Genomic DNA, 12,667 nt, shown 5'->3' on the forward strand with positions numbered 1-12,667 from the left:
GTCCAACTCTTCCTACAAGTGGTGCTGCTAGTTTTCCTTTGGCTTGAACTGAGTTTTGGATTTTTTTGGACAACCCTTCATGAAGTGTCCGTTTGAACCACAATACATACATATATTTCCTGCTCTTCTCTTCTCCTTCTCTTCCTTAGTCAGTAGCCCACAAATTGTTCCTATTTGTGTAGGCTCCGAATTGGGTTGTCCTTCTACTGATCTGCTATAGTCTGCCAAGCTCGATCAAACCTGGGCACTACTGGTCTAACGTCTTCCCTCTTCTCTCCCTTTCATTCTCCTTGACGAAAGTCAATCTCGAGCACCAAATCCACCAATTCAGATATTTCTGTAGGTCGTTTTGGAATTCACAGCACATTCTTCAACTCATCACGTAATCCACGGTAAAAAAACGCGCCTCTCTTGCTTTCTGGCCAGTTTGTTTCCACAACCAATTTATTAAACTGGGCTAGGTAAGCCAATAAATCCCGATTACCTTGCCTCAATTCCAATAATTCTTGTCGACAGCTTGTGAAATTCTCCTTCTGTCGAAAATTCGGAGAAACTCCTTTTTAAATTCATCATAGTCCCGCAAGATTGGGTCGTCTCTTGAGACCAAGGGCATAGACCATGCAGCGGCATCACCACTTAAGTAAGACAGTGCAAATTCTACTTTAGACTGCACATCTGGGAATATCGAAGGGCGGCACATGAAGTGGAGGGAACATTGGGTGAGAATTTTTTGAGCTTTCTGGGGATCGCCACTAAATCGTTTGGGAGGGGCCAGAGGAATTACCGGGGATATAGAGTGGATCACTTGAGTGGTTATTCTGTTTGAACCCTCAGCTGAAGTTCCTATATTTTCCCTTCCAGAATTAAATGGCTGCCCTACCCTTTGAGCCAACTCTGCTGTTTCTTTCCTAGATTTCCCTACTTCTTGTTTAAGGTACTGATTCTCCTCTCTAACTGCAATCAATTATTTTTGAATGGCCTCGAGCACAGTTCCTAAGTCTGTACATTTATTCCCTCAGCCATCCTATCCGGGTACAGTAAAATAACGTGGGCACTTCACTCTGTCAAGGAGAGTTGTCTCGAAGTGTTCTCTAGCCATGACTTGCACAGGAACAGGCAGTCGCTCTTTTCCCAACTCCACCTCCAGGATGCTCAGAGCCAGTTATGTAAAACTTGGCCCTCAAGGACCCCAAAAGGGGAAGGGGGAATGGATAAAATAATTAACCAAGAAGAGACTACTCTGGATCTGTTCTGTTCGGCTTCTTCCGTTAGTCGATTGTTTTCTGATGACTCTTGGAAGTCCTAATGCACATAAGACAGGAAAAATTATTTTCTCTTCCTAATTCTAGTGAATTATTTCCTTTACTTTTAATGCTTCTTACCTAACTATCCAGATCCTAGCGCTACTCTTCTTCTTTGTTTCTGTCTTCTTAATTTTCTACTCTTGAGCTTCTGGAGATTAAATCTGTAATATTAATTAGATTATTTCTCTATTTTACATCTAATCTCTCTTGCCTATAACCTTTTATTACAGCTCTTAGCTCCTATTATAGCCTTCTTTCGTAAACTTGCTCTAGTAGTAGTGGTTCTCTTTAGCTTTAAATGTTTCTTCTTATTATATCTTCCAGGTATTTCCTGAATGCTGCTAACTTTTACTCTGGTAAGTATTGTCTTTATCTGCACCTTCAATCTGGTAGGTAATTGCTTATAGGTATTTCCTTATGCTACTAACTTTTACTCAGGTAAGTATTGTCTTATTGGTAACTTCTCCTCGAATTAGTCTCTAGTATTTATTTGTCTTAAACATAGTCCGTTCATAAGCCGTATACAAACTGTATTCTCTAGTCTTTTTTGCATGCATGCACTTATCTGGGTTTTCGTTTTCTCCTTCTCTTAAGGTAACTCGATATGCCATAGGACACTCCTCGAGTCTCGAGCCTCGACGTGGTAAGTTGGTTCTTATAATTCTTCAATTCGCTGTTTGCTCTGATAACTAAGATTCACGTAGGGTAGGAATTCAGGACCAATGACGGAGTCAGGGATTCTCAGGAAATAACTCGACTCTAAGCCAAAAATCGGAATTAGCCTGGCATTCCGAAAAGCCAACTGTCTCCTTCACAAACTTCAGTGAAGTGCGCATTAACCTCTGTGCGCACTCCTCACCAAAGATCTTGCACCTGGAGTAGCAAGCAACAACTAGACCGCTGACTTGTTTTCCGAGTCGGCGGCCATCTTGAAATTCCGCTTGTGAACCGCTGAACTCCAACAGCGGCTCCGAGTGGTCATTCCTTTTCTTATTCGACAATCCCTACTCCTCAGGGCACAAGCAGAGTAGTTTTGCTTAGTTGCAGCCCTGACAGTTCTAACACTCTGGAGCCGCGGAAACAATAGATAGTTATTTCACTCAGTCAATCGTGCATGCTTCGTTTCACCAGAGGTGCAGAGAAATGGAGAGACGGGCATTTTCAATAAAAAGTATTTATTGAACAGTCTTCTTTCTCATGCAGAGGAAATGAACTGCTACAATCGTAATACTGGTTGCAAAGTACAATGCGTACAGTACGAACAGTATTATAAGATAATACTGTAAAAGCATGATATGGTTTCTAAGCCATAAAAGACATAGCATACATACATCAATAAATAAAGACTAAAAGTACTCAATTGGTTCTTCTAAAATACGCCTACCCCGATGTACCTAACCTAGGTCTAGTACAAGGGAAGAAGTAAGTGAGGTGTAGCTTAGTTTCAGTACTCTTTTGCCAAGTATCTAATCCAATAATTCTCTAAGGGTTTAATCAGCTCAATACCTTGGTTTTAGAATGAAGGAGGTCTGGTATCTCTCTCTCAGGACTCAATTTTCCAACAACCCGCAAGGGTAGCTTGGAAACACTGGAGCTGGATTTCTTGGCAAGAGAAAAGACAGCGTCTCTCTCGGTGCGTCTGATGGAGGGTCGGCTTCCTTCGGCACTTGTGTAGCAGGGCGTCGGGCAAGTAGATAGCAAACTGCTCAAAACGACCGTGTGTTTGCCTGGGCAAGTGTGGGCATATTTATACCTTGAAGGTGCCTAGTTTGACGTAAGGTTGGACAGAATAACGTCATCAAAGACTCAGTTCTTTGAAAACTCCATGAGTTCTTGGATAAATCAATATTCAAGCAAGAAGTCCCTGACTGCTGAAGGCGGGTTTTTCCAAGAAATCGCTGTGGATTTTCGGAACTAGTGGAAGTAGCCATGCCGTATTTGGACTGCATAGGCTAAGTCTAAATATGGTTATGATTTCTATGCCTATATATACACGATAGGGTGATTTATACCCATATATGGGCATGAATCGGGAAAATTACAGTAGGATCCTAAATTCATATACAACAAAGGTTTCTTTGTAAGAGCAATTGTCATCACCTTTTTCCAGTCAACGGGAAACCCCCTAGATCAAACTTTTGTAGGTTAAACCCCCCTGCTGATTTTTTTAAGATGTCGGGCCACCCCACCACTTGACAAATTCCTGGAATATGTTACACTAAATAATCGACAGCCATCCCAGGCATTAGCCGGCCAATAATGTTCAAAGCACTAAGAGGCTTATTATAAATCTTCAGGGATGTCGGAGTTTCTCCAAAAAGAATATGTTGATCCAGTAGAGATCAATGCAAGTCCTGGAAATCCATTCCCAGTTGCACCTTCATCAGTAGTACTCTCCATTTCACCATCTATAATCAGGGGATCACTGCCTTCCAATCTTCAATATTCAGAATCTCGGATGGCTGACTCTTTGCTGGCAAATTGAACTATCCACCCTTTTGTGAATGGGGCCTCTGAGCCGGAAGGAGTTTAGCAATCAGTATCAAAATCGGGAGAATATATAATGGAATATTTCACTTCACCTGATATAAATTTAGATCAGCCACTAAAAATGTTCCACACTCACAACCAAGAATCATCCAGGGTTTTTACTCCCGCCACTCTTCCGTCCTCTAAGGATCATCCTGTGAAACTGCAACTGTTCAGTAGTACACCTAGCGGAACAAGCTTATTAGGCTCACGGGGTTCAATTACTCCTGATCTCTCCCGGGATCTTCCGTCCCCCCTCCTTTGAAGGTAGACTCTGACAAGTCTCACTCTACCCAAACATACTCTTTTCCACATATAAAAGGGCAGGACTATGGCACTCAGGCTGGCAAGCCTTTTTTCAGTAGAAATATCAATACCAAAATGAAAGAAAATGGTGATATTTTTGATAAGTCACTTTCTTCTTCTTTACTGCAGCTTTTCGACTCCGAACCTGTAGCTACAGTTGCTGCATCTTTATTCTGCCTGCAAACTATGATGGAAAATACAAATACCAATATAATTCAAAAGGTCTTCCCTATCTTTCAAAAATCTGGTATTAATTCTTCAAAGCAGCCTATAGAGGAAGATTTTAAAGTTGGATGCTCTCCGAGTAAGGAAAAAGTTCTTAAGAACAAAAGTAGCAACGTATGGAAGACAAAAAAAGAAGTAGAAAAGGGAACACCATTAATGGATAAACAAAAAAAGGTCAAAACAGTTACACTTTGACCCCAAACCTATCCATAATATATTGCCAAAGCTGGATTTAAATGTTGAGATGGAAGATGGACAAGAAGAGTACAATCCATTGAGTTCTTGTTCTCCCTCTTTGAACTTATGTGTTCCTATTAAATCGACCAAAGATGTAGTATCACTAAATACAAACGTTTCTCCTATGGTTCAGAGTACATTGAACCCTAATGCTTCTTTTTTGCTTCCTCTCTAGGTACCAACATCATTTATAGCTCCAATAATTCCATCCCTGAGGTATTTAGCTCTGATATTAACTTCCAGCCTGCCCCCTAGGGCTTTGATTTCTCGTTTATTTTTGATTACGAATTATATATGAACAGGTCTTTTTTGTTGGGTTGCTTTGCTGAAACTGTGGGCCTGCGGATGATTGAAAGTAATGACTTATCTCTGGTGGAGGTACAAACATATAATAATCTCAGGGGTGCAAGAGTTACATTTTCAGCCAAAGCAATCTCCCACCTGATTTTGGCACACAGCGATAAACTACGCTGTTGTGGCATTGTTGTTTTAATTCCCGAGGTGGAGCTACCTTTAAAAACAGTGTCCCAAATAAAGCTGCCTAATATATATGTAGAATCCTCCGGACGAGGTACACCATTTCCGGAGAAAGAAAGTACTTTGCAGGTCTTTCTTGGTAGGAGGGTTTCGCTCCATACCGACAAAAATATTCAATGTGTGCTTCCCGCAGAGGAGGAAGATAAGAAATTGAGCTGAGTTGCAGGTTCTCTTAATTCAAATAGACCTTTAGGCCTAAAATGCGGGAACTCTTCCTAGCAAGGATATTGATGTAATATCTTGGAATGCAGCCGGCCTTAGTACAAATAAAAACAAATTTATATTCTTGAAAGAGCAGAATCCAAGTATATTTTGTCTCCAAGAGACTCGGATAACTAAGAACTGGTCCATTGAAGATTATATTGTGCTAAGCTGGCCTGTGCTCCATGTAAATAGAGGCCATGCTAAAGGAGGTATCGCAATCTTTTTAAGTACACGCCTCAGTTGGTCCTCTAACGAATTTTCTCATGCCTCTAACCTAATTCAGGCGGTTAAGTTGGATCATAAGGTTGGCCAGGTTCTGTTGGACTCGTTGTTGATAATAAGCATATATTTACCTCCCGACACTATAGTGGGAGATATTAGTGGGAGATCTGAACTCTAAAGTCTCATCGCCTAGTTTAAGGGTATTTTCAAACACTGAAAAAAATAAAGCCCTAAATGTTCCCCCTGCTCAATTCCTGAACAATAGCAGGACAGATAAAAGAGGAGTTTTACTTCTAGAAGGTCTTAGAAGCTTAGATCTTATAATTGCTAACAGGAGGTTGGGGAAAGATATTCCAGCAAATATACCCATAAGGCTTCTCCTGGGAGATCAATTTTGGATTATTTAATTGTCTCTGCAGATTTTTTTCACAAACTTACAAATATGGAAGTCATGGGAAACGTTTTTAGTCATCACATGCTGATTTCCTTTAACATTGACTTCATTTGTGATAAGGTAGGCTCCTTGAATGTTAAATGTGCTACTGTAGGGTTTAATGTAACAAATGGTAGAAGCCACTGGAACACTCAAGTGACCACTAAACTAAAAGCGCACTTATCAACACTAATAAGAGATCAGCTGCTCTTAGAATCAGTTGAGTGTGACTGTATTCAACCTGTTTTGCTTGATGTCTTTTCCCATAACATTGGCCTTTTGGCTAAATCAGGCAAATCAACGTATGTCCCTGTTTAACAGAGACCACATTTTAACCAATTGCTCACTCTAAATAGGGAAATAAATAAATTAATGAGGGCCCAGTTCCTGTATTTTTCTCAATTTAATAAACCTGCTAAATAGGAAAAGACAGAGGAAAAACGGTCCCAAAGGCAAATAAAGGAAGATGGTGCATGGACACAGCTAAAAGAGGCAGCTTAAAAAAAGAATTCAAAAAGGTACTGGAAAATAATCGCCTCCTGCTGCGGCACTAGAGTGAAAAATCTCTCCCAATACCCATAAAAGAAGAGGATTGGAAACTTTATTTGCTGTAATTGTACTCTGTGAATCTCGATTCTTGCAGATCTGATATTGTGGCATTGGATCAGCCTTCAATTTCAGTTCCTAACTATGTCCATTCTATCGATGAAGTGGTCGGGGCTAATAAAAAAATGAGATCTTCCGGAGCAATGGGCCCTGATGAAATTCCCATGACGCTAATCAAAAAGAAGCCTCGTTTGAGGGTACCTATTTAGCTCCATTATTTAATTTGTGCTACTCTAATGAGAAAATCCCACCATCTTGGTGAGGAAGTATTTTCATTCCTCTATACAAAAAGGGCCTTAGGTCGCATCCAGGTAATTATCGGCAAATAGCCTTACTGGATGCGACGTGGAAAATGTTCGCACGTAGAATCCTCGATCACCTTACGGAAAGGGTGGTAGAGAAGAAAGTCCTCCCCATTGAACAAGCATGCGTTAGGAAAAATCAGTCCACGCTACGCTACGCTCTACATATTTTTATGTTGAAACTTATAGAGGAAAACATTTTTTTATGTTGAAACTAATAGAGGAAAAATACACAATCTATTGTAATTCAAATGTATTTATGGCTTTTATTGACTTCTCTACAGCCTTCGAGAAGGTAGGTCGACCTTATTATGGAACTACAATAAATGGGTTTGCCGTAACCTGTTATCCTTGATCATAGCACTCCACTTGCAAACTTGGTGCAAGATATTAATTGGTGGAAATCAAGGATTATTAAAAGAAATCCCTACTGAAAATGGACTCAAAAGGGTTGCTTGTTAGCTCCGCTGTTATTCTCCCTATATATAGCAGATTTACCCGACTGCTTTGCTCAAGCTGATGGAGATGCCCGAAGATAAGTGCCCACCCTTTTGCATGTCTTTTATATGCAGATGACAAAGTAGTAATGGACTTGACCCCTATTGGGTTGAATAGAATGTTGGCTTCCCTACAAAAATATACTGTGTGGCACTTTTTGAAAATAAACGTATCCAAAAGTAAGATTTTAATTTTGAAAAGTACTGCAAGTAGAAAATCATATAATTTAAATTGGCAAATCGGTCCTGAAAGGCTGGAGGTGGTAGATTCATACCTTTATTTAGGGAAACTTTTAACAAGCAGCTCAAAAAAAAATCTCACATTTCACACTGCACTAGTAAAGCTAAATTGCACACCAATGGTTTGCACATTTTTTACAGCGCTATGGATAGAAGACATTTTTGACACTTATTGACAATTTTTAAGGCAAAAATCCCTCCGACCCTGCTTTATGCAATTGAATCAATCCCTGTTAAGGACTGGAGTTTTTTGGATAAGGTTTAAGGTCAGATACTACGTAAAATATGTAATTTTAGCACGTTAGTTCCAACGGCAACAATCAGATTGGAATTTGGTTTGATAAGCTCCTATACTCAAGGCTTATCCAGGGTTTAACGTTGCGGTTATCAGCTAAAACATTGCGCGCCAGATTCACTAAAAGGTGTTCTATGCCTTTTACCGTGACTTCTCATTGGCACTAAAAGCCTTTTGTATACAAGAAGAACTAGTGCTCACCCTTCCATCATTAGGATTTAAGTTACTCTTAAAAACTCTGAATGGAAAAATTAGTTTCAATGGAGACATTCAATCCTGCGACTCTAAAGAAAGATTAAAACTAGTGATTAGGACAAACTCACAGAGAATTGCACAACAATATTTGTTTTGGAATTTAGAACACGGTATTCGACGCTTGCTTATGTTAGGTCGTTTGAATTGTTTGCCTTTAAATGACCTTACAAAGCGGTACAAAAGGGGGTGGTGATGGATGGAGCATCTGAACCAATCAAACACTCACACCCAGTCAACAGATCTGGGTTTTAATCCATCATCATTCTTTAGCGAAACCCTGCCACCCCAGTTCAGAGATGGCCATATGCAAATCAGTCTGACCCCCCGTGCCTCATGGGAACAGTCCAGCCCGAACTGCCAAGCCATGCCTTCCCTGGACCGGACTCAAGCTTCCTAGGACCGGTTTCTGGCATTACAGCCGTCTTCAGCCAGGCTTGCTTGAATCCAGTGGTAAAGTGAGCAAGGGACTCACGTCTCAGCATACCCTGCCAACTTATGGCGATCGAAGCGGTACAAAAGGGGGTGGTGATGGACGGAGCATCTGAACCAATCAAACACTCACACCCAGTCAACAGATCTGGGTTTTAATCCATCACCGTTCTTTAGCCCACTCTGCCACCCCAGTTCAGACATGGCCATATGCACATCAGTCTGACCCTGTGCCTCATGGGAACAGTCCAGCCCGAACTGCCAAGCCATGTCTTCCCTGGACCGGACTCAAGCTTCCTAGGACCGGTTTCTGGCATTACAGCCGTCTTCAGCCACGCTTGCTTGAATCCAGTGGTAAAGTGAGCAAGGGACTCACATCTGAGCATACCCTGCCAATTTATGGCGAACAAAGCGGTCCAAAAGGTGGTGGTGATGGACGGAGCATCTAAACCAATCAAACACTCACACCCAGTCAACAGATCTGGGTTTTAATCCATCACCAATCTTTAGCCCACTCTGCCACCCCAGTTCAGACATGGCCATATGCAAATCAGTCTGACCCTGTGCCTCATGGGAACAGTCCAGTCCGAACTGCCAAGCCATGCCTTCCCTGGACCGGACTCAAGCTTCCTAAGACCGGTTTCTGGCATTACAGCCATCTTCAGCCAGGCTTGCTTGAATCCAGTGGTAAAGTGAGCAAGGGACTCACGTCTGAGCATACCCTGCCAACTTATGGCAAACAAAGCGGTACAAAAGGGGGTGGTGATGGATGGAGCATCTGAACCAATCAAACACTCACACCCAGTCAACAGATCTGGGTTTTAATCCATCACCGTTCTTTAGCCCACTCTGCCACCCCAGTTCAGACATGGCCATATGCAAATCAGTCTCACCTGTGCCTCATGGGAACAGTCCAGCCGAACTGCCAAGCCATGTCTTCCCTGGACCGGACTCAAGCTTCCTAGGACTGTTTTCTGGCATTATAGCCGTCTTCAGCCAGGCTTGCTTGAATCCAGTGGTAAAGTGAGCAAGGGATTCACATCTGAGCATACCCTGCCAACTTATGGCGAACAAAGCGGTACAAAAGGTGGTGGTGATGGACGGAGCATCTGAACCAATCAAACACTCACACCGAGTCAACAGATCTAGGTTTTAATCCATCACCGTTTTTTAGCCCACTCTGCCACCCCAGTTCAGACATGGCCATATGCAAATCAGTCTAACCCTGTGCCTCATGGGAACAGTCCAGCCCGAACTGCCAAGCCATGCCTTCCCTGGACCGGACTCAAGCTTCTTAGGACCGGTTTCTGGCATTACAGCCGTCTTCAGCCAGTCTTGCTTGAATGCAGTGGTAAAGTGAGCAAGGGACTCACGTCTGAGCATACCCTGCCAACTTATGGCGAACGAAGTGGTACAAAAGGGGGTGGTGATGGACGGAGCATCTGAACCAATCAAACACTCCCACCCAGTCAACAGATCTGGGTTTTATTCCATCACCGTTCTTTAGCCCACCTAACAGCAAACTGGTTTCAGAATCCGAATAATGGGAAAACTTGTTATTTGTGTATGCTGAGTACGCAGACTCTGGTATGTCCTGCATTGCAATTGAGACGTTATCGCTGGCTTTGCCCAATGATTTTTTCAAAACTCTGTTAAAAATGTAGCATCAGCCCAAGATTATCTCTTTTGTCCTAAAAACGAAGCAGTGTGCATACAACTATTTAATTATTTTAAGGAATTCATGTATATATATTAAACTTGTACCAGTGTTCTTACAAGATTGTGTAGAAAATGTAGTATCAACCCGAGACTATCTCTTTTGAACAAAAAAACAAAGCAGTGTGACTAAAACCTTTTCATTTCTTTTGGAGTTCATGTACATATTTTAATTTTTCCTTTTTTAGCACACTTTTCAAATGGGCGGCTATCCTCTTAGTTAGCCTCTCCATCTGCAAAGCATCAGTATTCTAGTTTTTATTAATTTGTATTTTGCACATTGTTAGGCAGCTATTCATCGCTATTTTTACTTAAATTAGGGTAGGTTGTGTCTGCTTCCCACTATGTTCTGTTGATATTTTAAAAAACTTAAATGTAGTGGGATTCAGGAGGTATTTTGCTTATGAGCCGGCTGCCATTGAATTGCCTTTTGCACAGGTCTTGATATGTCCATGTTTTATCTTGCCTATAATTCTAAATTGATTTTCTAGCTATGATTGAACCTTTGGACTTTTTTAATTGAATTGTCATCTTTTTAATGTCCTATGTACATCCTAGGAGTTTTAATGTGGAAAATATTAAGTACTGTATGATCTGGGCTCTCTGATAATATTGTTTGTTTCTACTTACAACAAATTTAGCTAATCTAAGGCAAGCTCTTGATAATCTTATGATGGTTTGTGGATTGTGCTTGTTATGTGTTTCTCTTTTATTTGCAATAATATGTATGCATTTTTATGTGGACCTCCTAGGACTTCCAAATCTTTAATAAATATATTGAATTGAATCAACAAAAAGGATCCCTACTTCCAGGGACTGTATGGGTGAGTAAGTGTGTGTATTGGTGTGTTAATGAGCAAATGTATATCTCAGTGGTACATGTGTGAGTAACTACATTTGTGAAAGGCAGTATATATGTGTGTTGGAGTATATAAATGGCTATAAGTGAGAGTGTGTGATTGTGAGAGTGGCTGTATGGAAGAGTGTGTGCTTGTATCAGTGATTGTATAAGAGGGTATGAATGTGCTAGTATTTTTATGAGTAAGTGAGCTGGCGTGTGTATAACTGTATAGGTGAGTAAATGGCAATGTGATTAATTATTTGCATGACTGACTAGGTGTGTGATTACCTCTATAGATGAGTGGCAATGTGTGAGTGTCTATATAGGTGTATGAGTGCACATGATAGTCCTGTACTGAGTGACCATAAGTATGAGTGACTGTACGGATGAGTGAGTAGATATGTGTGTAAACCTAAGAATCAGTGAGTGGGTATGTAGTTTTTGGTGTTGGAATGTCTAAGGTTTTGAGCATGGCAGTCTATAATTTAGAGTAGGTGTATCAAAGGCTATATTAGGGTGTGAGAAGATGCATCAAATTATCACATGGATGATGTCATTAGTGATGTCATCAGTGATGTCATTTGAGATATCATCAGTGATGTCATCAGTGATGTTACTGACCATGTCATGAGTGATGTAATATGTGACATCATAGGCATTGCGGGGGCGCGAGTTATAGTTAGCTGAGCTAACTAAATGGGGGAATTTCTCTGGTTTCGAACGAGTAAAATGTCCAACGAACCATAACGTCCCTGTAACCTATGGTTTTTTCAGTGAATTCCTAGGGATTTTAAAATGCTAATTTCTTACTATAATGTGCCTGATACCTATGTTTTTTCAGTGAATCTCAAAGGTTTTTTATGTTAATTTCTAACTATAATGTGCCTGAAACCTGTGTTTTTTTAAGTGAATTTCAAAGGTTTTTTAAATGCTAGTTTCTAACTATGCCTACAGAGGTAGGATATGTGAAGAAAGAAGAAAAAACGCACAGAAAGAAGCAAAAGAAATGCAGAAAGAAGAAACAGAAGTCCACAAAGACGAAGAAAAGTGCAGGAAGAAGCAAGACATGTGCAGAAAGAACTAACAGAGGAGCAGGAAGAGGCCTTGTTGCAAAATCATCCTGTGCCCACAACTTTTTCAGATGGGTACTGGTGGTAACTGACTCTGACTAACCAGGACTAGAGCCAGTGCTATGCTAAAAGACACTTAAAATACAGTGAAAACACCTACACTAGGGAACACCATGCATTGGAATACCCCTGTAATTAGCATTACCTCCTCTACAAGACCCTAGTACATAATAGGGCTGGGGGATTCAAACTACCTCTAAGTCAGAGGTGCAGGTAAATGCTACTTTAACTAGTAGTCATGTTTGCAGAGTGGTGGAGAAATGTTGCTGGGCGTCCTACCAACGCTCAGGAATTCTAATGCCTAGGACTTACAGAAGGTACCAGAAGGGATTCTTGGCCCCCAAACTCCCTAAGGACTA

Source organism: Lissotriton helveticus, chromosome 1_1 (assembly GCF_964261635.1).
Source record: "Lissotriton helveticus chromosome 1_1, aLisHel1.1, whole genome shotgun sequence".
NCBI lineage: Eukaryota > Metazoa > Chordata > Amphibia > Caudata > Salamandridae > Lissotriton > Lissotriton helveticus.